The sequence below is a fragment of the Miniopterus schreibersii genome, assembly GCF_964146895.1.
Source record: "Miniopterus schreibersii genome assembly, chromosome: 3".
Lineage (NCBI taxonomy): Eukaryota > Metazoa > Chordata > Mammalia > Chiroptera > Miniopteridae > Miniopterus > Miniopterus schreibersii.
Window position 1 is genome coordinate 89282952 of NC_138103.1, and position 27233 is coordinate 89310184.

At 37.0% G+C, this 27233-nt stretch overlaps 1 protein-coding gene across 1 annotated transcript in view; it reads right to left on the bottom strand.

Moving 5' to 3' along the window:
• The window catches only part of CDH12 (cadherin 12), a 661533-nt gene extending 636081 nt beyond the window's left edge, over positions 1–25452 (bottom strand). The window contains exon 1 of the mRNA XM_081131650.1: positions 25161–25452. The gene's annotated coding sequence lies outside the window, so the exon portion shown is untranslated. The remainder of the gene's footprint in view (positions 1–25160) is intronic.
• Between the last annotated feature and the right edge of the window lie 1781 nt (positions 25453–27233).

The window sequence follows — 27233 nt, forward strand, 5'->3', positions numbered from 1 at the left end:
TTGTTGAACTTATTCATTGGGAGAAACCTTTCAAGGATTGAGCTAATATTCACCAACCCTAAAAGGAGTAAGAATAATAAAAGAGCAATAAAAGATACATGATGGTAGATGTTTCACCTAATGTTTCTGTAAATCCCATGATGCCTCTCTGTTAATAATGTGAAAAGATTTTATTTTGAAGTAGTAAACATCCTTTCTCTTTAACATAATGATACCTTGTAATTATAAGAACAATACACCATATTATGTAATACACAGAGACACAAAAATCACAACCCTCTTCTAAATAAATAGAATTTGAACAAATGAAATATGTACTTAAATGAATTTATTGAATTTAATAAATATATACATATTATCCTGTGCTACGTGTTAATTCTTACTTTTAAAGATTTCATCATCTTAGGTGAGTAACTATATATATATTCCTGAAAACTTTAATTAAAAAAAAAAATGCTGTATCAAATTAATCTACTGTGTTTCAAATTGTTTTAATAAGTTAAAATTAACATTGCTACTTATCTGTTGGTTCAGAAAATTCTATGTTCCTGCAGTCCCTCAAGTAGAAAAAAATCTATTTTAATTCTAATAACATTAACCAAAAGTCTACATGTCATGTTCTATATACCTTTAAATTATGTGATCTTCATAAACTTATAATAACCTGAGAAGAAATAGTCCTATATTATGCTGAACAAGGTCCTTATAAGTATAGTTTATTAACAATTTATAGTATAAAAATATAAAACTGCATTGCCTTATATCATAACTCATGTACGAAAGGAATTGCAAAGCCCATTTAAGGATTCTGAATTTTAGGACTGCTCACCTCAAATTCACTGCAGGCAGGCTGTTAGTTAAGTTCCAAGTAAATCCTGACATAGATTTTGTGGACCATGGAAAGTGAACGGTATTGAAGAATGCAAAGCGGTAGGATTATGTTGTATGTGGGTTGTACTTAAAAACAGAGCATAAAAATCAAACTGCAGCAAAGCGTGGTGTACACAACAATGCCTTTTAAATATCAGGGAACTAGATCAGAATCAAAAACCTTCCTCAAATAGCTGTGTGTCCCTTCCAAAGTTACATTTTCAATTACACTGGACCTGCTGTCCTGGTGAGGCTTTAAGAATACTCTGTAAAGGCAAACCCACTGCAAAGGCAGACCTGGCATATCTCTCCCCCCCCCCCCCCATTCTTTCACATTCCTCGCGAACTCAACTCTACTGCAAGGCTTTTCTCTATCATAGTTTCCCCGGCAAATGGTTCCATTTGTTTCATATTGTGTCATACATTAGAGCTTTTCTCCGACGCACCAGCACTGCCACTGTTCATTCTCATCTTCCCTGTACCCTTTTCTCTTCCCTCCAAGAAATGTTCTTTACTGAAACAACTCCACTGAATTGCCCGAGGTCTCATGCGACGTGTGTGCATGCGTGTACGTGTGTGTGCACGTGTATGTGTGCTGAATGGAAAGGCGCTGGTGTTGGAGGATGGTCATCTGAGCCTCCACTTGCTTATTAGAACTTCAAGACGGTGACATGAAGAGAGCAAGCAACCAACATCCTATGATCAAGAAGAATGCTTAAAAACTGAGCATTTAAAGCAGTTATTCTTGTCAAATATGTCATACTTTAAGTTACAAAAATCAGGCATTTCAAAGGTTTTAATGGTTGGGGAAGAATCAAACAATCTGACCAAGTAAAATCTCTTTCACCATGAGACCTGATCATAGTCAATCGCTACATGAGGGTTTAAAGTACCTTGACATTGCTTCTGAACTATGCCTAGAAAAGAGAACTCAGTTGGTTGCCTTAAAGGGCTAATACATTATTAGTAATTTGCTTTCAATGGCCATATCTGTATGGTTTGCCAACTACAAGAAAATACATGAGTTTAATGAGAAAAGAGATCAGTTTCAGGTAATTTTTTATCATCTTTCTTATGGCAGGCTAGGAACCCTGACTGGCTCCTTTAATAAATATAATTTTTAAAAGATTTTGATGAAAATATTTCAAAAATGAATCACTGAATTGGAAGAAAATAAGAAATAATCAAAGGCCAAGAACTACTAAGTGGTATGTAAGCAGAAAATCAACCAGACATACACCCTGATGGTGTTGTCACCAGGTGATCTTAAAATCTGTTTTTTGTGGTCATATGGCTAGAGGGGCAGGTGACAAAGTGGTCATGCCTGACATAACAAGTTAGAGAGGAATGTTACCTCTTACATAAAAGTGAATCGGAAATTAACCCAACACTTCAAGCTCAGCCGTGCATCGTGTCATGAGACTTGGTGCTGAGTAAGAAATATAAAAAAGAGAAAGACGGAAAGCTCCTCTAAAAAGATGTGTCCAAAAATACCCTATATGTGTTTGCACCCATAATGAAACGGGGGGCTCGTAAATCTACAATTGTGAATTCATTTCAAATAGTCTGAACTAAAGCAAAGTTAGCCCAACACAGGCCCCAGAAAATTCCTACATTTAATAGTTAAAAGTAAATATTATGGATATAATACCACACACTATACACACATGGACACCCCCTAAGGAAACAAACCATCATGAATATGAGTCAATGGTCAAACAAGATGACCAAACACATAAAAACTGTAGAATTATCACATGCAATATAAAATACATGTTCAACATTTTAATATTAAATGAAAAAATAATAACAAAAGATGGAAAAATAACAGAAAACTTAAGTACAAATAAGATATCCAGATGTAAGGAAAAAATATCTGAAGTTTAACAGTAAATGGAATAGTTTAATAGTAGTTTATGCATAACTAATTAGAAATTAAATAAACTAGAAAATATAGGCAAATAAATAATATGCAATGTTACACACTGAGAAAAAGCTTTACTTCTCCTGAGAGGTTTTAAACTCTAATTATGTATGCACCCAGCAATACATAAAAGCAGTAACTACAAAGAGATAGAGATGTACAATTATACATTCATCCATTCATTTCTTTCTTCACTCATTTATTCAATAGTAATTTTTAATGTTTACTGGGAGCCATATGCAGTTCTAGACATTGATAATATAAGAAATAAAATACAAAAGAAATGCTTTCTTTACGGAGTGTGTGTGTGTATAGGCACACATACAAGCATGTATATATACATATAAGTATGTATATATTTTTGGAAGGAGGGGACAACCAGGTAAATATATTAAGTAATGCCTGGGAAAGATTTGATGACTGTGGGTTAGGGGCACAATTTTAGATAGGGTCATCACGTGAGTCTGGGCGAAGAATTTGATTATAAAGTATAAAACAATTTTATGAGAGTAGGTATAAATAAGTATAAAATTTTACCCTAAAAATATCACAATGCTATGGGTCAGGGGATCTAAAAAGAAAGAATTATTTGTAAATACTACCTCTATAGATTATGTTATACGCTAGTAGATAAAATTGAAAAATATTTGGCAAATAATTTTTTTAAATTATATAATTTCCTGAATAAATGGTCTTATCAAAATTATGCTGAATTTTGCATTAAAAATGTTGATAGGTGTTTCTTTGGAATGTTATTATGATTTTCTCTAGACCTTATTCTACTTAAATCCTCACCTGTATATATCCAAGTCAGAGGTGATACACATGCTTCTCATTGACATGAAGTAGGGAGCAATGGTTCATAACATGAAGTTAATTGAACATTTGATCTCAATGACTAAATCTAATTACAGTGTGTGGTGAAAAGACCTAAGGATTTTAGAAATTAGTAGAAGTAATAGGTGAAGAAATAAATATTTATGGTTACCAGATAAACTAATATGATCTAAAAACAAATGATTTGAAGTATAATATCTTGACTGTACAAAAGTCATGATTCTCACTATATTCTTTGCTAGAAAACAAAAGATTTTTTCAGGTACAGAGTAATATAAATAAATTTAGACAGAGCAAAATTCATAAAGAATAATGTAAGTGAAAACTATGTTACTCGATTAAAAAGTTGGGCATGGTGATCATGGTAACTGTCTGTATGTATGTACATGTTTTCATTCATTTAACAAATACATTTTATTATATTTATATTATTAAATTTTATTGACTACCTAAATATTTGGATGGGAAAAATGTTATTTTTTTTATATCTTTCTAGGGCTCAAATTAAGATTATCGAAAAGAAGCTAGATGATCATTTCCAACTTTTCTGAAGGTCAAAGCAGCAGCCTCAGTAAAAATTTGGTTCTCATTATTAAAAGAATCATAGGAAGTTTGCTCAATTTCATGAAGTTTTTGCTATGAAAAGAACTCTAATAATAGATCAGTTATTGGAAAAGGAGGCATACTATAGTGAGGACAAGCACAGATTTTTAATTCAGACATAAGATGATTTAAATTCTGCTCCTATCATTATTAGCTGGAAGACTTTGGGGAAGTTACTTAATTATCTGCGGTCTTATGTAATATTTTCAGGGTCAGGTAAACGAAGGGCTGTTTAACACATTATGAAAACTATTTCATATAATTCATAATATCTCTCAAGTTTTCATATCATCTTCAAGATATGTCACATTTTATATACAAGAAACCTGAACTGCCTGCATTTTAAATTCCCTAAACAAAATACTGAAATGATTTAGTAGACTGATTTAGGTCCCAGTAATTTACTTCCTTGTAATAAAATTATACAGCCACAGCCTTGTGTTCTTCTCCACACCTTGACTTGGGGGGCTTAGACATATATCTTGCCAATATCCCATTAGATATATATAAATTTGGAAAATTTACTCAATATCAGATAGAAAGTAAAATGAGGAGTTCAGGTGAAAGGGACTTGGCTAATTCCTCTTGGATAGATTGTACCAGCTATATTTCCAAAGATGAATTATAAAAACAGGAAAAAAAGAGCAATTAAGGTATAAGCAAAATTTTCAGGAAAAAGAATTAGAGCCCATATGAAAACAAAAGTAAATAAAATATCTTTGGGAGATATTTAGAACTTATCTAGTCTTGGTGATTGATTTGGTGGGGAACTGGAGAAGAGGGAAGGGTGAAGGGGCCTCCCAGGTTACAGATTTGCACAACTGGGTGGAAGATGCTATTACTGACTACAATGAAAAACAGAGGAGGCATAAATCATACCTAAGAGGATGGGCTTTGGCATCAGATACAACAGGCTTCCAGCCTCAGCTATTCCACTTAATAGTTTTGTGACCTTGCCATTAAATTTATCTCTTCCAGACATGCGGTGTCTTCATATATAAAATAGAAAATGTAATAAATAGCTCAGAGGGTATTGAACCATTAATTGTAATAATATATGTAAAGTACTTAGTATACTACCTGACATCAAGTAAACATTTAAAAATATTAGCAGCCCGGCCGGGCGTGGCTCAGCGGTTGAGTGTCGACCTGGGATCCAGGCAATCGGGGTTCGATTCCCGGTCAGGGCACATGCCCGGGTTGTGGGCTGGATCAATGACTCTCTCATCATTGATGTTTCTATCTCTCTCTCTCCCCCTCCTTTCCTTTCTCTGAAATCAATAAAGATATATTTAAAAATAAAAAATAAAAAAATAAAAAAATAAAAATATTAGCCAATATTTTTGTAAATATTGGGAGTAAATACAGGAGTATAGGAATCACAGGTTCATTCTCATGTCTCAGCAAAGTCTGAGGTTCAAGGAATTGAACAGGGACTTATACGTGCATTTGGGACTATTTAGCATGTACATGTTCATTAAGATTATTAGATTGATGATTTTTATCAGAAGCAATGTACTGGGGTAAGATCAGCGAGAGGTGTGGGATTGAGGGTGTCATCAAAGTCTCAATGGGAGACACCTATGAAGGAAAACAAAGAAATTAGCACATAGGGGTGAGGAATTATAAAACACTTAATAGTATAAAACATAATCATAACAAAATATTCTAAATATATTTGTTACAAAAAACAAACAGAATTAAAAATAACACCTTTTCTTTCTTTTAGTCCGTAATTCATTTCAATCCTTGATAAGTATGTGGCTTTATAAGGGACTTGGGGACGACTGTAGCAGATGAGAAGGGAGCAAACGTCTCAGTAACGAACAAATACTTTTTATACAAATATTATTTCTGACCCGAGACCTCAGAGGACAATAATGTCCTAATTAAATCCTTGATAATTATCCTTTCACATTTGATGAACATCTTTAGTAGTATTCAGGGTGTTTTTTTAACTTTAATTTTCAAGATCGTTGTCTTTTTTAAAAGGAAATATATTATTTTCAAAATTCAAAGGTTAGTCTCTTGAATATACATCTCTCACGCAATCTCTCTTCACTCAGTAGTTCATTTAGGTTTCGCATGAGAAATTTTTTTCCTCTACTCTGCATGAACTGAATTTTAATGATTGCTCAACTTTAGCTAGAATGAAGATGTAATACCTCACAAGACCAACGAATGTAGCTGCTTGAATCAATGGAACAAGATCTAGAATAGTTTCTAAGTTCCTGACAGCTTCACAATGAGCTGTGCTGGTAGGACACTGACTGGAGACCAGCGCAATGAAAGCAGAGATAAAACTGCATTCATCGTAATCTCTTCAGACCAGAGCACGGTACTTGTCACATAGTTGAGGCTTAATGAACATGCCCTGTGTGCCACAGATTTTGTGAAATCACAGAACAGGTTCAAAATGCAAACTATGCAGAACTGCTGATGTAAAAGTCATGCTAAACAATGACAAATCCTCTGCTTAAAAAGAATTTATCATCAAGTACCTTATTATAAATTTCATAGCAAAGAGTTTCACTTAATTATCAAGAACTTGCAAAAGTCAGAGTTGGCACATATGTGGAAATAATGCTATTTCAGAAAACACAAGAACATTAGATGAAACTATTCCAGATTTAATTTATTCAAAACTCTTAACTATTTGAAATGCTCTCTGTGGGAATAATTCAGTCTTTCAGGGACATATAATTTGCCAATATTGTTTTCTTCTTGGTAATAGTCATAATGTATGTCTCAATGGTCATTTAAATAAATCAAGACACATTATGATGCACTGAAATTCCATCACCACTTTTGCAAAATTACATTTTCATTGACCAAATAGTCAATGCTGTAACACATGGTTATTTTCATTAATCAAATAGAGCCATCAGAAAGCAAACTTGCACTAATAACAACTAATCCACATAAGACACGCAATCATCCCTTTTAGTTTTGTTTTAAACCAAAGGACACAGCCCTCCATTAACTCTGCCCTCAGTGTCTCCCCAAGAGATATGCTAGATAGCATGGCTATCAGATGTTTTAGTTAATCATCCTTGACCTTCTATCACTGAACACAATGTATTTTTGCTGTGTCTGTTGCATTTTTAATTGCAAAATTCTTCATTCACTAGTTAAACCTCCTTGTGTTTTGGAATAGGTGAGCGGTCCACAGCAGTATCATTCCGCTGAGCCAGTTAGCGAAGAGGAAACAGAGATAAATGTGTTGTTGTTTTTTCCTTAGGCCCTCTATGTCTGAAAGCCAGAGTGGTGATTTTTCAGAGAGCATAATGAGAAAATAAGATAACTAATTTATAATTATAGGGAAGATCAGAAAAAATAACAGGATATTTACTGAGAAAAATCAAGTAGTTAATTAATTTGACCTCGACACTAACAAAAATGTTGCCAAGTAGAGCTCTCCTAGGTATGTAGTAATTAAGTATGTTCATTGTAATGAGCACATTTATTACAAATATAATGTACTCTTTCACCATGACTTTAAAAGAGGTGTAGTTTAAAACCTCCCTTTTCCAATCTTATTCCCCTTCAATACAAACTCAAGAAAATTGCAACCTGAATAAAGGATGTTATACTCATTTTGTAGAAATCCCATACTCTGTAGATCAAATATCCTACAAGCCAACTAATTTTTTATGTTTTAGGAATATTATAAGAAACTACAATTATTTTCAACTATATAATCATATCAGATTTTAATAGCAAGTATTCTAAAAGTAGCAAGTACTCTAAATAATCCTATTTTTGTATAGTACTTTTACAACAAATCAGCTGTTTTTCAAATACTGGGAAAGGGAGGGGAGGAGAGTGCCTGGAGGGGTGTTACGGTAGATGGAATATGTCCACCTCGTTCATCATTTTATGTCCAGTGTAGAATGAGCGACTGGAAAATAGTAGGTGCTTAACAGGTAAGGACTGCTTATATAAGAAAAAAATAAAAGTTTATTAAGTCATTATGTGAGTAGATCTACAAATAAGAATAAGATGCTGAAAGAATGGAGATAAATAGGGACAAATGCTTTCAAGGAAAATTTAAAAATCAGATGGGGTTTTAAATAAGAGATGAAGGTATCACATTCCTTATAAGGTAGTATTGTTCACTGTATGGAAAGGTGTCTGAAAGGAAACAAGTTTCACCGGGATGATATTATGATAGAGAGGAAATCTATTACCCTTATTATGGAGATTTTAGGACACTTTATTTCAAAAGAAAAATCTAGAAGGAAGAAGAAAGGCAGGGAGGGAGGAAGAGACAAAAGGAAGGGAAGGAGGGAGAGAAGGAGGAAAGAATGACTATGGAATATAAGCGTAGCATCAGCAAATGAAAAAGCATTAAGTGTGCTCATAAAATAAAGAGCCGAACCATCTTGTAATAAAATTTGCATTTCTATTTAGCAAAATACTGCAATGAAAGGAATTTTGAAGATTTCTCTTGCAAGAATCTGTTTGTCCTCTGTTAAAATGCACAATTCTTTTAGAGGAACATTCAGTGTGAATCTAATTATCATATTATTACTATTCCTATGTTCCTACCCATTCTCTAATCACATGGAACATGGTTAATTTTTGCTTTTTCAGGACCAAAATTCTTAGGCCTGTTATATATTCTAGTTCTTGAATGGGGAAAATATTCTGGGAATGGAAAATAATAAAGTGATTAATAGATCTGCAAATTATTAAAAGTTAGAATGTCCTAAAAAATTACAGATGGGAAAAAGCATTATGAAGTACATTAATATTTCAAATATACTGTACTATTTACTTGCAGTGTTAAACATTATTGGAATATTCATCCCATGTTAGGAGTAAAAATATAACTAAATATTCATTTGTTTTTTGAATTGGGGCTAGATCAAGGAAAATAATCTTACTAATAAGGAGATGGGTTTATTTAGCGATCATTCATTAGATGTCATTATCTCTCCATGAAACCAACAAACTTCAATGGCATTATTTTACCAGTAACCTATTTCTGGCAAGGGGATTGTATCTGCACTTACTATAGGGTCTTCCACTAACAAACTATAAGTCCCACCTGTCTTCCTTTACTCCGTAATTATATATTTCTCACTCATAAAAAGTCATCTGTGAATCTGGGCAAATCTCTAGGGCAGCTCTCTCAGTGCCGTGGCTCATTTGTTCACTTCCAATCAGTCCATGGTTCCCTAATTGCTGGTTGACATGACAGTTGAAGAAACAGTAAAAATAAAAAAAAACTCAAACCAGAAATAAACTTGTTCCATACGAAAGCCATGGTCGCTGTGAGTCAAATTTGACTTGGTAAGCTAAGTCAGAGGCCTGCTAATACCAATGGTGTTGAAAATACAGCAGATCCTCAAATGAAATAATTTCATTCAACCTCACATTGTTAAAATATTGAAGCAGAAAAAAAATCAATTCCTGGCAGGGCAACTGTGTGGAATGTGCACTTCTCCCCATGTCTGTCTGGGTTTTCTCCTGGGATTCCAGATTTCTCCCCCATTCCAACAAATCACCATGTCTAGCTCATCCTAGTCAGAGAGAGAGAGAGAGAGAGAGCACTTATGCCCTGTGATAGAAGGGTGTCCTGTCCAGAGGTGGGTCCCACCTTGTACCCTGAGCTGCCAGGAGAGGCTCGGGGCACCTGAGACCCTGAGCTGGAAAAAGTAGATTGGAAAATAACGATCTTACTTGTTTTTATTCATCTTTTTTAAATGTATGTATAGCTCATCAAAGTTTAGTATTAGAAGTGTCTGGGATCTTTATTTAGTAGTTTGGTGATATTTTTGTGACCAGAAATATACCATAGGGGCCTAACTCATTTTTATCAATTTGACTATGGGAAAATTGGTTTTGTTATACATCATTTCACTGAAAGTCACAGTTTCCAAGAACCTACAGATGACACTAAGTGAAGACTCGCTGTACAATCATTTTTTTTTTTCTTCAGAAAGAGGAAATGAGTCACTGGTCAACTATAGCAATGACTGCAGAGAAAGTGTGCTATTCTTTCCTTCAAAAGAAGTTACAGACGCACCCTTGTGCAACAGAAAACTACAAAAGTAGCAAGAATAATTAAACCAGGAAAAGATGCTTAATCTAAAGAAACCCATATCTCTCTCCCCCCCCCCCTCTCTCTACGGTCAATAAAATAAATTTTTAAAAATTAATTAATTAAATAACTAAATGTAAGGAGACTCATTATATGATGTAGGCAGGGAAAAGCCTGATACCTCTGGAGGGGTTTTCTTTAAAAAAACAAACACACCCAATCCTTCCCTATAGAATGGAGACAATTTCATTCAATTAATCAATTGTAAACATCACTGCACTAGGGCCATACAAATGACCAACAGGTACATGAAAAGGTGCTCCACATCCCTAATCACCAGGGAAACTGCAAATAAAAACCATCAACAGAATGAAAAGACAACCTATTGAGTAAGAGAAGATACTCATGAATGATATATCTGATAAGCAATTAATAGCCAAAATACATAGGAAACTCATACAAATTAAGACCAAAAGATGTCCAATTAAAAACTGAGCAGAGATTGTGAGTAGACATTTCTCCAAACAGGACATACAGAAGGCCAACAAACACATAAAAATATGCAGTCAGTATGGGAAACAGTATGGAGGTTCCTCAAAAAATTAAAAATAGAACTACCATATGATCCAGCAATTCCACCTCAGAGTGTTTATCCAAAGAAAGTGAAAACACTAACTCAAAAAGATACATATACCCCAATGATCACTGCAGCACTATTTACAACAGCCAAAACATGGAGCAATGTGTATCCATCAGCGCATGAACAGAGAATAGATTCATGGTTGCAAGAGGCAGTGAGGTGGGCAGGTGGGAGAAATGGATGAAGGTGGGAGAAATGTACAAACCTCCGGTTGTAAGATAAATGAGTCCTGGGGATGTGATGTACAGTATGGTGACTATAGTTAATACTGTACTGTCCATTTAAATGTTGATATGAGAGTTAACCTTAAAAGTTCTCATTTTAATGTCAACATTAAAATTTTTTAATGAGACACATTTAAAGAGTAAAATAAAGATGACTTTTCTGAGTAAATAAAGTTCCCTTAAGAAAAAAATTGTAACTGTGTGGTGATGGATGTTAACACACTTAATGTGGTGATCATTTCACAGTATATACATATATCAAATCATTATGTTGTAGTCCTGAACCTAACACAATGTTATAAGTTAATTATATCACATTTTTAAAAAATTAAACTCTAGAAAGCTATGTGAACAAATGAATTAATTTATTTTAGGGTCAGTTAATTATTCAAAGGCATACTATACAAACTTCTTGGTTCTCTGCTATAAAATTGCACAGTTCTATTGCAGGATGTTCAGGAAACTCTGAGAAACTGTGTAATTGGTGTGTTACCTCCACAATGGACACTATCACCATTCCCACCATTTTCACAGGAACTTCTGCTTTAGTTAATTATCTTATGTTCCTTATCTGAATCTTTAGCTCCAATGGAGTTACCATTTAATGGGATATATGGATTAGTGTCTAAAAAAGAATATGTAGAAAGTCCCATGTAGACAAGGACTCCTGTCTTCACTGCTGCAGACACAGTGCTTAGAACAGGGTCTGGCATATATTAGGTGGCTAAATGTTTGCTAAAATGAAAAAATGAAATGAATAATAATATGATCTTGGGGTATCAAATTTGATACAAAATAATCCAAAAAACATGAGGATAACATTTCAAGGATATTATTACTCCTTCCAGACTGCTGCTGTATGTCAGGTAAACATTTTGTATTCCGTGTAAATGTATGTGAGAACACTCATAGGCTGTTGACATTTTAGTCACGTAAAAACATATTCATTATTATGAAGAGAAAAGTGAAAGACCACATCTCATATTTTTTCCATGTACAATCTGGATAGAATGTAGTACTGAACATTTTATTATATATTGCTTTTCAGTATTGCTTCATGTATACTAGACCACAGAGTAAAAACAGGCTGATTCAATATAATAAGCTAAACATTAAATAAAATGTACATGGAAACTGCCCGTAGGTGGATAATGAGGACAGACCTCAAAGAAAAGGGGGAACTTGAACAAGGACACTTGAAGGCAGCTTGCCAAGCGGGTCTCTGGTAAACAGCAGTCTGGTCTGAGAGTGGCTAGCAAACGTGGAAGAAGCCTTGTTAAACTCTCCAGGATAAGCAGGGAGTCGTGAGAGCAAAATGAGCGAGAGGCAGAGAAGAGATGAGATGAGAAATACATTAGGACGCACATCACACAGCCCCTTGGCATTTCCTGGGAGGTAAATAGGAAGCCATTAGCTGGTTCTGAACAGAGGGGTTGCATGATCTAATATGTTTTCAAAGGATGATCCTTGCTGCTGAGGCTAATCTTTGGAGGGCTGGAAGCAAGGAGACGAGTTAGGAGGCTAATCCAGTAGTAATTCAGGTAAGCAATTATTACTACTAGACTCATGCCAGGAACAGTGAAACGGCTGAGAATCGGCAAGATTCTACATATACTTTGGAAGTAGAGCCAACAGAGGATATAAGAGAGTTTGAGAATTTCTGCTTGAATAACTAAAAGAACGGGATTTATCAACAGACGTGTAAAATCTGAGAATAAAATGTATTTGAGAGTGAAGACCCAGAGTTCGTTTTGGGCTTATAGATTTGAGATGTCAAATAGGTATCCAAATGTATCATATGCAAAGAAAGCAGTTGGGCAGAGATTAGATTTGGGGAGATCAGAGCTGGAGACATATATTTGGGAAATGGCAACATATGGTGTTTAAAACTATGAACGTGGATTAGATCACTATATGCGTGGGTGTAGAGAGGCAAAAACAAAGCTGTTTCAATATTAATGGGAAAGAAGAAAGCAGCAAATAAAACTGAGAAGAGACAGAGTGAGGAGAAAAAGTAAAACCAAAGGTGTGTGGGCATCTGGAAATTCAAGTTTCAAAAAATTGTGTTAAGGAGAGAAAAATTAACTGGGTGAAATAAGTATAAAATAAATTGAAGACAGAGAGTAGTCTTCTATATATACAGGCATTTATCAGTTGGCAGAAAGTTTCTGGAAGAATACATGGGAAACTGCTGGTGTGAGCAGAAAACTCTGGGAGATCAGGAACTAGGTAAGTAGAGAGGGAGATGAACATTTCAGCTTAACACATTTGACAATACCTGATGTTCTTCACCATGAGCATAACTTACACTTATAATAAAATATGAAAATATGCATTAAAAAATAACAATCATCACCTAGGTGACAAAAATGTATCAGATGACAACTGATGAAGACACCAAACAGGTTATATTTGAAATCAAAAACCCTCAAAATAGCATCCATGGAACTATAATGGAATCCCAAACTTTATTAATTACTTGGATTAAACATTACCTCCAGATGGCTTCTTTTAAAATGTAAAGATGTCACCAGAAATGTATAATGTTAAGTAAGAAATACCTAAAGTATGGCAGATGGCTAAAATTATTAGATGTATATAGACAACTGTGCAAAAGCTGTATGCAACATAAGGGAGAAATGTATGTTCTGTGACTCTGTGAACATAGATATAAAGATACATTGTAGAGTTCAAAGATAGGAGGGGCATGTAATCCAGTATCAGGCTGTCCTTGAAAGACATGGCCCATAAGGATTTTCACAAGGGAGTACTGAAATGCCATTGACCATGATGGAGGCTGAGAATAGTCAGAGACCAGGACTAAAGTCAAATTAATAACCTGAAATCAGTACTAACCAGTAAGCCATTGACTTTATAGGCCAAAACTAAGGCAAGATATCTCTAGAATAATAAATTACAGAGTCAACCCAGAATCAATGATACAATTCCATAATAAAATTGGAAATGTTAAACTACCTGGTTTTCTTAGTATGGGACCAGAAATAAAGTTGAAAATATTTTGAGAAAGGATGGGAAATAGAGACTATAAGACATCTTAATATTTTTGTAATTAGTTGTCAAAAATAGTCAATGTCCCTAATCATCAAAGAGATGCAAATTAAAATGACAATGAGGTATCACCTCACATCTGCTAGAATGGCTGCCATCAACACATCAACAAACAACAAGTGCTGGCGAGGGTGTGGAGAAAAGGACACCCTAATTCACTGCTGGGGGGAATGCAGACTGGTGCAGCCACTTTGGAAAACAGTATGGAGTTTCCTCAAAAAATTAAAAATGGAATTTGACCCAGTGATCCCACATTTAGGAATATATCCTAAGAATCCTAAAACACCAATCAGAAAGAATATATGCATCCCTATGTTCATAGCAATGTTATTTACAATAGCCAAGATCTGGAAACAGTCCAAGTGCCTATCAGTAGATGAGTGGATAAAAAAACTGTTGTACATTTACACCATGGAACACAATGTCGCTGTAAAAAAGAAGGATCGGATCTTTCACCCTTTGTGTCATCATGGATGGACCTGGAGATTATCGTGCTAAAGGAAATAAACCAGTTAGAGAAAGACAAATATCAAATGATCTCACTTATATGTGGAATTGAACCAAATAAACTGATGAACAAAATAGGTCCAGAGGAATGGATACATGGAACAGACCGACGGATCTCAGAGGGAAGATGGGCTGAGGGGGATGGGAACAGATTAACCAGAGAACATATATGCATATATGCGCAGCCCATGGACACAGACAATAGTGTGGTGAAGGCCTGGGATGGGGTAGGGGGTGGGTGCAGGGGGTAATGGGGGATCTCTGTAATACTGTCAAATTATATATATACATATATATACATATATATATATGTCCTTCCATTTATATACATATTCAAATTTATTTTTGTCATTGTAAAATCTCCCAATGCAGTTTTCTAAGTGCATTTTAAACAAGCAGTAATACGCCAGAGGAAAAGTAAGGAAATGCCTTCATAGATTTTGTAACCTGTTACTTTCCCTTTATTTCTATCAGGGAAAGACAGCTCTATCCTTTGTTTGTTTGCTTTTGTGAAAAGATTTTTGGATCCACCTTTTCAGCCTAAAATTATCTCCTTACTTTCATGGCTTTCAAAACTTTCTTTGGCATTAAAGAATGGAAGAGTAAGTGCACTTACAAAAATTGGTTAAGTAACCATTAATGAAAATATCTTGGCTCTGTGTTAAAGCTATTAATCATATCTTTGTGACTAGGAAGCAAAATACAATAATTTTTCAGGGTAGTTCTCCGTGAATCCACAATACTGGGGATTTTTTCTCAAGTCTGTTTGTAAGAACACTCATAACTTACCAATTTTCCATGGTGACATGAACTAATGGACCATCTTTAAATAAATTCACTTAGAGATCCAGTATACGGCACAATGCTCCCTTTTTCTGTAGTGCTGTAAAATTAGCATCAAACACAGAAAAATTTACCATTCTTCACCTCCCCCATGGTTGTCATCTCTACACTGTAAATCACAGAGCAGGAATAAATGAAGTTGTTTTCCTCCTGTCATTCATATTTCATAGCTTTCTCTATAGTGTAGAAGTATTTCATTTTTAGGAAGGATTAATGCCAAAAGGGTTTACTGCCTCTATCAGAAACATTTAGCTAGCTTTAGAGATCTTACTGAAGAGTTGCTTTTAACATCTGTGTGTGTGTGTGTGTGTGTGTGTGTGTGTGTGTGTGTATACACACACACAGTAATGAACATGTAATGTGAGAGCATCACAAAAATTCTTTGAAAAACATTGGAAATACATTTCTAATGTATTTACCTTTATTTTCAAGATTTCTTAGCACAGAATATGCCTCTAAAGAAACTGCAGATTTAATGAAAGAATAGAGATGTAAAGGAAGCAATCTCTATGCTAGAATCATAAAACAGATTTTTGGCTCCTTGCTATGACACTTAGAGTTGATATAACAGTTTAAAATTATGGGACTAATTGGTCAACCTGTCTTATCTCTCTGTATATGCATGTGTGTGGGGTGTGTGTGTGTGTGAAGGAATAAAGGTAGATGATAAATTTAAATATAATTTGGATATGCCTGGTTATGAAAACATGTCAAGGAGTTGTCTGTACATCCTTAAGAAAATGACCATAAAATTTTTAAAAAATAAAGAGAGAGAGAGAGAGAGAATGTCAGCCTTTCTCTTCAAAAAGGATGCCCAGATGAACTCTGAATAAGCAGCTGATATGGTCATGAGGAAATTGACTCTTAGCTGAGACTTCATATTCTTGGAAAAAAATAATAATTTCTGTGCAGTTATCAGACACAAAGCTTCATGGACATGCACACTGAGATTTCTTGTAATGACCTGGAAATGTTACAGGAACAAGGGAAGGGGCTTGACTCATTATTTGGTTGTGATAACATGACTCAGCAGTGCTGAGATAATGGGCACCTTAGCTCCCTGCGAGTCAAACAGCTGCATGATCCACCATTAACCTAAGGGAGCCCTCACTCTATTGAAGCAACCCTCCAAATGAAGAGGTCACAGCCTGTTTAAAAGCTCACAGATTTGTTAATGTTCCACGGACTTAGAGTCTATTAGATCAGATGGCCTGAACATGTACAAAATTGTAGGCACTTTGGATAGCTAAATTGCTTTGGTGTGTATATAAATATTTTAAAGAATATTCTTTGAAATTTGGTTTAAACAGAGAAGGCTGCATTTGTGACACTATTCTGCAAAAATATGCACATGTGTCAAGTTGAAAGGAAAAGAAAGGACTCTGTAGAGAAATACTCCACAAGAGGAAATAAGTTCCCACTCTAAGCAGACTTTCATAATGCAATTAACTCCATTAGAGAGAATGGAATTTTGAACACTGTTCAAATTAAGGCAGTGCAGTTAGCAGCAGCAGCAATTCAGGGAAAATTAGCAATGCCCTTCTGTAGAGAGCCACTGAATTAAACCTTGGAGGGCTTTAAGATTAAGCCATTTAATTGTTACTTCAGGAGCTCTGGACTTTGCACAGACAGGAGTCCAGGTGTTAATGCCGATTCTCCTCTGTTACTTTCAGATAACAAAACTGAATCTCAGAGCCAATTAAGAGGAATCTTGAAAGGCCTTGTATCCCTTTTCAGTGGGTCCTAAGAGGTTTATTTTAATTGTAGACACCATGGGGAATCGGGACATTATACACAGTGAGATAGTATTGAATCTTGAGTTGGAAAGATAACTAGTACTTGTCCAAATTATTCTGTCTTCATTTTAAAACCATTTTTTTGTAGGCTGGCACCACATTCTATTCTTTTTCTTCCCTTACTCATTTTAACAAGAGAACACTGTTTCAGTATCGAATACTAATACAAAAGGCATGACTAATTAATCATTATTACATTTATAGGGCAAGTTATATGCATGAATATATCACATTAAAAAGTCATGTAATTCACAAATATGTCTCACTCTCCTGTCTAAAGATAACTGCCCTTAGCATGTGATCATGTAAATTGTTCAAGCCCCCTTTATATGCATCTGTATGTTTAGGTGAATCTGTGCTCACATTCCTTCTTTCATTCATTCACTTATTCATTCATCAAACAAACACTTATTGAGGGGTCTCATAAGCCAGCCATTACAGTAGGGCTTTCCTCACAGGGTTTGCATTTATTGTTGGAAGACAAGACAATATAATGCAGTATCATGTAAGCTGAAGCAGGTCCTATTTAGAAAAAAATTAAACATGGATAAAGGTAAAGATAATTCTTCTGGAGAAGAAACTTTATTTACAACTTTATATTGTTTATATTTCTAACTTTATATTGTTAGAAAATATAGCTGTGAACTAACAATATTTAAACCAAGATCTGCACAAAGGGGGGAAGCTGAGTGAATGAAAAGTCCCTGTGGCAGCAGTAAACTTGGCATAATGAGACAGAAAATAGAGGGGCTAAGCCAGGCATTGGCTTTAAACCATGGAAAGTACTTTAGTGATACTGGAGGGTTTATATCTGGTTGCTGTGCAATGAATTAGTGGTGGACATGGATAAAAGTAGAAGAAAGACCAGTCTGGAGATTGACAATAGTGGTTGGATAAAAGGTACCTAGGGTGGAGATAAGAAGTGATTGGATTAAATATATATATTTAGACCATAAAGCTATGAAGCCAGTAGATTCAATACTGACACTGATTGTGGGGAGATGGAAGGAAAGCAAAGCCTCAGAGCTGGCCCTAAGTTCTTAAGAAGTTAAATGAATAATTATGTAATTAACTGAACGAAGAAGATTATGAAAATGAGTATATTTAGGTTGTGGTGAGGAGGGGCAGAAGCCAAGAGTTTGGTTTTGAACAAGTTGTACTTAAAAGGATTATTAGATCTTGCTATGGACTAAATTTTGCCAAAATTTACAGACTGCATATGTGGTTATATTTGGAGATGGGACCTTTGGAAAGTAACAAGGTCATAAGGATGGGGTCCTTGTGATAGAATTAGTGCCCTAATACGAAGAGACACAAAAGAGCTTGTTGGCTCTCTCTCTCTCTCTCTGCATGAGCTCTAAGAAGGCATGAGAGTACACAGTGAGAAGATACTGTCTATAAGCCGGGAAGAACATTCTCATGAGGAACCAAATCAAATCAGCCAACACCTTAATCTTGGACTTCTGAGCCTCCAGAACCACGAGAAAATAAATTTCTGTTGTTTAAGACACTCAATCTATGGTATTTTGTTCTGGCAATTTGAGCAGAGTAATACTGATATGCAAGTGGAAATACTCAGTAGTCATTCTGAGATTGGAGTCTGATGCTCAGCACAGAGAGTGGAAACAAAGATCTGGAAAGAGGTATTCACATGACATTTAAACCCCTGTGACTGGATGGAGCTACCTCTTCAGAAGTTTCTAGATTGAGAGGTGAGCAGTGCCTACAACTGCATCCTGGGATATCCTGCTTCTATTTATAGGTCTGAAGTAGAACTCAGCAAAGGGGAATGAGAAGCTGCAGTCACTGAGAGAAGAATAAATACCAAAAGACACTGGCAAGCACATGAAAAAACATTTCTACAGAAAATAATCTAAGTATTGAAATTGCTGGATTTTGTACTTTGAAGGGTACTGCCAGATTTCCTTCCAAAAAGATGGCATATTTTGCAATCCAGCCTAAACTCTATGAGACGGGCCTGTACTTTTGTGGTGTGATTGTGTATTTTGAACATATCTGACTTTATTATTATTTTTTCAAATGTAACAACCATTTAACAATATTGCTATCTAGAGGTGTGTTTAAACTTTTGGGCTGGGGCAGATCACATGCCATATATTTTCATTTATCCCCTTGTTTCCTTCATCAATGCTGTTATATAACCAGAGGCAGATAAAACTCCTTGTTCAATAGATATGCAAAATATTGAGATTCGAATGTTTCATGGAATAAACATCTCTTTAGTACTGCTATTAAAATGTATATTATTTATGTTTAGTATATACGAAACGTTGCTATATATTTAGATTACTTGACACAACTCTAATTCTGGTTGCCACTGATACAAGTCTAATACATACTGGACTTCCCTCTACGTTAGGATCTAATAATGGTTGCCATCTTCTAGTAGGGAGTTTAGTACAAATGCATACTGATTAAGATAACTAGATGTCTAACTGTGAGACACTGTTTTCCTGGGCTTCCCATTCATGCTAAGTAAATATACACCAAAAACTTTGCCAAGAACTTAGTTTTCACTTTTTACTTACTATCCTGTTGTTCGTAATTAGGAATGAGTATAGTAATGACATTGCTTTTAAGAATGCCTGAAATCACATCCCTTGGAGTAATGGTTAAACTTCATGGAAATAAATACTGACTCACAAAGTTGCAGGAGGACATTTTCTTTTGGGTATATTGTTAGTTGCTTGTTCTGTCAAGCATTCCTAAAGTTTCTCCTCAAAGATAGTTTTAAATGCATCACACCACTTAGTGTTAATGATAGCACCACAACATTATTTTTTATGGGCAGTGTCTATTAGTGTTAATTTTCTCTACTTCTCAACATTTACCAAGCATTTGGATCTCTTTCAAGTACACATAAAAGTATTACTTCGTATAAATTAATTAGTATCGCATTTTGGTTGAAATTTCCTAACAATTCTTTTTGGCATTCAAGATATTTTAATAAATGTTGAAATGTCAGCTAAAACTATTTGATATTTTGTTTTTAAATATGATTTCACTTGCATTATTAAAATTAATGACATCTAATTGTATCTCCTGTCTATTCCCTAGACAAATTTTCATCTTCTCTATGTTGGATTATAAACTCGGGAGCTTTCATCTTCTCTATGTTGGATTCTTGGGAGGCTGCAGGATGAGTAGGAACTGACATCCACCCACCAGAATCTTAAAATTTTATACAGAGGCCTTAACAGGGTTCAGTCACATATTCAGTCCAGATGGTCTCAACACCACATTACTCTCTCAAGGCTGTGTACTTGAAGCAACAACTAGTGTGGGAATGGCAAGAGGACCATCCATTCCAAGGGCAGGGGAAAGATAAACTGCCTATGATTGCTCAGGTGTAGTTCAAGGGTTGACCAACACTTACGTCCTCTTGATGACCTGCTCTAACAATCTAAGACCTTGGTTATCATTTACTTCTTTCTCTTTCTAATGATTTCCATTTCATATGTTCACATGTTCAAGCTTTTATTTAAAAAAAAAAAAAGTCCCCAAAACTTCCCTTAACTCCATACTCTCTCCCTCTAGCTCCATCCTATTTTCCTCTTTGCTTGACTTCTAAACCTTTTGAAATACGGTGGTAAAAGTTTCATCATAATCTAAACCTCACTGATTCTTTGAACTAATAGAAATATCCAGTTATATCTATTGAAAACACTCTTGCCAAAAATAACTGTTTTTTAGATAAGTGACCTGAGGACCAACTGCATCTCAACGTGACCAAATTCCAGCTCATAAAAAATCCTGGCCACCACACATTTTTATCTAACCCAGTGGGCCAGTTCTTTATAAATTTAGCTTGCTATAGTCATGGGAATCTGAAAGAAGAAACATTTCACCATTAGTGCATGTTCTCTATGGGATAAAATTATACTAAATCAAAAGAAAACAACAAGGATCATAAAGTTAAGTAATTTGGCTCAAAGTACCCATATAATAATTCTCAAAATTTGGATTCAAACCATTGTCTGACTCCCAAGGTTTGATCTTTCCACATTTTAATGCATACAATGAGTCAGGACTCATCTTTACATGAAGAAAACCATTTTTTGTGTGTGTGTTATAACAAATTTCCAGCAAATAGAAGTTCTAGAACCCACTGATTATATGGCATTCTTAAGGTGTAAAAATCAATCATACTTGTAACTAGCATACTATTTTGTGGATGAGCGTATATTCACACATATGCCCTAATGTTTAACTACTTCTTTGGTACTTGGTACAGTGTATACATCACTGTCATTTGAGTGCATAGATTTAGGAGTTTATATGTAAGTCCTATATTTCTCTAACAAGTATCTGGGCACAAATTAGGGTCTCACCTTCTCTCATTAGAATCTTCACACATGTATGTATAAGATGTTCATATTTTACATTGTTTAAATGCCACATCCCTCATATCAAGGTAATTTAAATCCTTTTATAGCGTAATGACTTAGATATTCACAAAGCAAAAGATATGAAAGAAATCCATAACCCTTTAGCGAAAAAATAACTAAAGCATATTACAAATTTAATTTATCCCTTAGTACCATGAACTATAATAAAATAGTGATTCAAACCTGAATGGACCTACATTTATAAAAACAGCAAACATAGACCTTGTTTTCAATAGCTTAGGAGGTGCTTAATAAATTAAGTGTTAATTAATAATTGAATAAAGGAATTCTTAGAATATCCAGGATCTCACAATAGGTTGAATAACATTATGTCAAGCCCATCATGATTTTTCAATAGTCATCATTTTCTATTAGCCTTATCTAAAAATTGTACTTACCCCATGTTATTAGTTATCTTAACATGTGATGCTAAAAAATAACTGAGTAACCAGTATTTGATGTTCAACACAGACAGTGTAATTCACATTCACATGCTCATGCAATTTTTCCTTAAAGTTTGGTGATGACGTATCAGCCTTTCAGTACCGTAATTCAGAAAAAGAAGCAATTACCTTAAATACAAATATTACAATGATTAAAAATCTCTGACTGTAAATTGTTCAGTTTTCATGTATTAGCAAAGTAAAAGTTCCCAGTAAAAATCATAATTTGTTTTCTTATCTAATGATTAAGTTTATTTTATTTTTCTTTATATAAACTGAGCCTATTAATAAAAAAATGAAACTAAATGTTCATTAAACAGGAAAGGTGCAATAATTTCCACCTATAGTTTAATATAAATAGAATCATGAATTGGTGCATTATAAGTAAAATATCTATTGATGTGGTAACAGTGACATAGTAACACAGGACATAATTACTTTAAAAACAACTTTAATCTGTTTAAAGACTAAAAGAATAGTATCTTAAATGAATCTCTGTAATCACAGTTTATGAGAGTCTACTAGTACATCATTTTATTACACAAGTCCTTGGATTGGATATTTTGACATGAAAACATGGCTCACCTCTGAAGAGAACCATCACTCTATACATCTTCCTATCACTGTCATTAGGTAGATTAAATAATATGACATCTGAATGACACAGGTGTGAAAACATAGTAATATTTCACATTTTATTCAAACATAGTTTAGGCAGACTATCTGAAGTTCAGTTTCATTAGCAAGGGTGATTTGATGTTCATCACAGGGTTTTTTAAAAGGCAGAAGTGACAGATATTCTTATCAACCACTAAATGATAATTAATTTCAACCAATATCACACACTATTAAATTTAATACATTCTGCAAAAATATCAGATGCAAAAGATGCTCAGTCTCAGAGGAGTAGTTTTGTGTCCCATCCTTAAAGGAAGCAGTCATACTGAAGTACAAGTATGTCACGTGACTCACCAACAGGGATTGTTTTCCCCCATCACTAAGCACTGTTTTCCCTGTGATGAGAACATCACATTTCATCCCACATGTAGAACAAATGGCACCCTCCCTCCCATAACAACTCAGGTCTCTTTTTTTGTGGGAATCATCTAAACTGACCACATCACTAAGCAGATCAGTGGAAGCAATGAGGTCCAGTGGGATAAAAGGATTCCTGGCGTGCAAACTTCCCCCTACTGCTTGAAAATGGTACACAGCCATGGAACTTAAGAATCCAGCCACGGGAGATTTGCTGAACACAATAGAAAAGAAATGAGGTCTTTTTTTAATGGGGAGGGGGCTTAACATTGGCAGGATTAAACTTGGATGTCAGTCTTCAAAGTAAGAGCCATTAATTAATAAGGGGATTGGATTTTCAAGTTAATATGAAACCTTTATTTTTATTCCGGTAGTTTCTATAGCAGGTGCAGGATAGCCAGCCACTAGACCTTGTTCCTGAATAAGCTGATGTGCCCGTTAGTTAAATTAGTCAAGGGATAGCTCTTACTCTGTGTGTAGCTCTGCTCTCGAGCATTCCAAAGCAATTTGTCAAGCACCTGCTGATGGCTCAGGACGAGTACCCACCTGCCTTTCAATTCTGAAGAGAACTGTGCTCAAATCATGGAGAAAATTGCAATATAAACCTATTCAGTTAAAGTCCTTTCTAGAAATGATAATAGAAATACACAAATTAAAATGATCCCCAAGTTGTTTAGGATAATTTAATGAATAAACAACATCACTGATTCATGAGGTTTGATCTTCCTGGGCAGCTGTGTGTCTGGATATCATTTTATAAATCTTAACACTGATCAGGTGCGCTGAAAAGATCATGCTAATACCTGCTTGGCATGGCTGGATTACCATGTTTTGGTCATGCATAGTGCAATTTAAAACTGTAAACATGTTTTCAGAGCCTACTTTATTTAACCCCACCCCCCACCCCTGGCAGTCAATATGTAAAGTGATTTTCCAGCTGAGCAGTTTGCCAATGAGCTTTACAATACCTGGTGAGAAACTGAGACTCATGACATGGGCACAGAACCTGCCAAAAGCATGTCTGCTCCCCCCCCCCCCAAACAGTATAGAGAAATAATAGGTCTGTGAGAAACATCAAACACTGTGAACTACAGATTCCAAAGGCACTGTGATTCCATGTAGAAAGAAACAAATAATGACGTTTTTAAAAGAAAAAATATTTATAAAATGCTGAAGGTCCCTTCCAACAATGACCTGCTTGCACACGGTACACTGCGCAAATTTCTGACTTTCTAAACGTACCACCAAATGCCTAAACCCCTTAAGACAATTTTGAAATGCATATTATATAACCTACAGTCCTCTGGTAATCCACCTCTCTTCCACGGGTCCCAAATTAGTTTTGCGGCAGGAAAGTCAGAGAGCTGTATACACCGAAAGACTAGCCATTAAAATCTTCCCATCGCCTCGCAGTTGTGATTTTTAATGAAGAGCGAAGTTTTAAAAAACCTTACGGGTCTTACTAAAAATCAGCGGAGAAGGGGGCTGAGGGTTTTGTATTTTAACACGAACCGGCGGAGGCAGGTATTGGCAGCAGCTCTTTGAAAATAAAGCATTGCATATCTTGTCGTAAAGGAGATAAACCTCCGCAAAGCCACGTATAAAATAACCAGTTGCACCCCTCGCATACTTAATTATCTTCAGGGGCGCAAGCGGAGCGGCGCTGAGGACGGCGCCCGGCGGCGACAGCCCCTCGCCCTCCCCGCGGGGTTGACGCGCCGGCTCCGGAGCCCGGAGGCCGCCGAGTTGGGAACTTGGGGAAGTTTGCAAAGCGCAGCCCCGCGCCGGCTCCGAATTCCGAGGCCGGCTCCGAGCGCGGCGCGCGGCCCCGGACGGCGCCGGGCAGCAGTCCGGCTCCCGGCGCGCGCGCCCCGACCCGCGCCGCAGCCCGGCCCCAGCGGGAAGCCTTACCTGCCGGCGGAGCGGCGGCGGGAGCGGCGGCCAGGCGGCCGCGGGGCGCAGCAGCCCCGCCGGGCACCGAGGCGAGTCCGCCCTCTCTTCTTCCCTCCCGCGCTCTTCCTCGGAAACCGCCGGAGCCACGCGCTGCCTGGCAGTTGCGTTCCCTTTCATCCGCAGACGGTTCTCGCAGCCCGCGGACCCCACTTTCTCCCGGGAAGCGGCTGCCCCTGTTCTCAGACGCGCGCGGCCCCCCGCGCGTGGCTCGCCCCGCGTCCCCCGTCAGAGCGGCGATGCCCGAGCGGCCCCGGCGCGACTGCGGCGGCGGCGGCGGCGGCGGGCGGCCAGCCAATGGGGGCCCGGGATTCCCTGCAGTCCCCGCCCCGCCCGCAAAACCAAACGGCGCGCCCGGGCCGCGCGCGGGAGTTGCGGGAAGTAATTGGAGCGCGGGTGGACCTGCACCCCGTGCGCGCTTCCCCGCGGTCAGCGCAGGGGCTGGAGCGGGAGGCAGGACCCTCCGCGGCCGCAGCGCCCGCAGCGCCCGCCGCGCCAGCTGCTGCGGGGCCACGAGCGCCGGGCGTCGCGCCGGGAGTCGGGCGCGGGACCGCCGGGGCCGGGCGGACCCGGGAGCCGCCCGACGGGAGGCCGGGCTCGCCCTCCAGCCCGCGGCCATCAGCGAAGGCCTTTACCAGGCGCTTCCCTCTCTCTAAACTTTGCCTGACCCAGAAGCAGGTGCTGACTGGTACTGACCCCATCCAGGCGCTTCCCACTCGCTCCCTGCCCTGCTTCCAGGCTGATGGAGCGAACCTGCCCCAGATTCCGTGAGGAACTGGTGTTCAGACTGTATGAATGAATCTAGTTTGCTTCATTTCGTATGTTTATATATTGTGAGATTTTTTTTCGATTGATTTCTTTTACTTAGGGGGTTTGTTAGTGATGACCTGCAACTTTATAGAATATTAAAATGACTTTTTAATCTTATAATAAAGACTAATACCATTGAAAACAACAATGCTGCCCTTTTCAGGATGGCACAGCCGCAGTGCATGCTCCGTCCTTGGTGATCTTGCTCTAGTTTCTGTCGCCTCACAGCCTCCCAAGCTCCCGGGGGGGATGAGAAACTGGCCTCCTATGTGCAGGGCAAAGGGAGACCTAGGACGCAGCTCTCCAGACTGGTAGATGGCAGGTTTACTAACCCACAGAATTAACAAACCAGCCCGCTTGGGTGCTGCGAGCCAGGTAGATCTTCGCACCCACCTGCCAGAATATTAAGAGTTTAAATAGAGGTATTACCTGTGTTCAGACACGGACACAGCCCTGAGGGTCTCAGCAACATCGTTCATGCTCAAGGCTGCTCACTTGCCACAGGCCTCACTGCAGGAGATGTGGGCAGAATGCACATTCCCAGCACCGGGGACGGGTGAGGAGCCTCTGATTTCTCAGGTCCTGTTCAGGTCCACTGGCGATAATGTACTTTAGATGACCTCCTCCAGCAATTTCACTATTGGAGTGCTAAATATTAAATAAAAATTTACTTAAACAAGTTTGTCGGGAATCATTTATTTTCTCTCCAAGAACCAAAGACACTTTATCATTTATATGTCAAGAATGCAGCAATATTTGGGATAATCATTTGAGAATGTCAAAAATCTCGAATGCGGAATCTCTCTGCAGTTTAAAATATATAGAAATACAAGTAGAATTGGTAGCTTGAACCACTGCACAAATAAGAATGTCTTTTCAATGTCACTGTTGAATAAGAATAAAATTAATCTGTCTTTCTAAAATCTTTTTGTTCCACTGAAGTAATACAAATGGATTGATGCATTTAGTGTAGCCAAGCTTTGTGTGTCCTGACAAGTTGAAATAGCTTGGGGACACTTTACAAACAAAACAATTTTGTTACCTGTCCATCATGTGATGGAGGCATAGAAAAGTGTAATATTTACAGCACTGTATGCTTGTCACTATAAAAAAGGGAGCACTCACTTTATTATAACTCACTCAGGTAGCCAATAAAATTTTATTCAGCGCTTTCTCTGGCAGAGTATAGTCTAGTCACCTGGCTTTTGTGAATAAAGGAATATG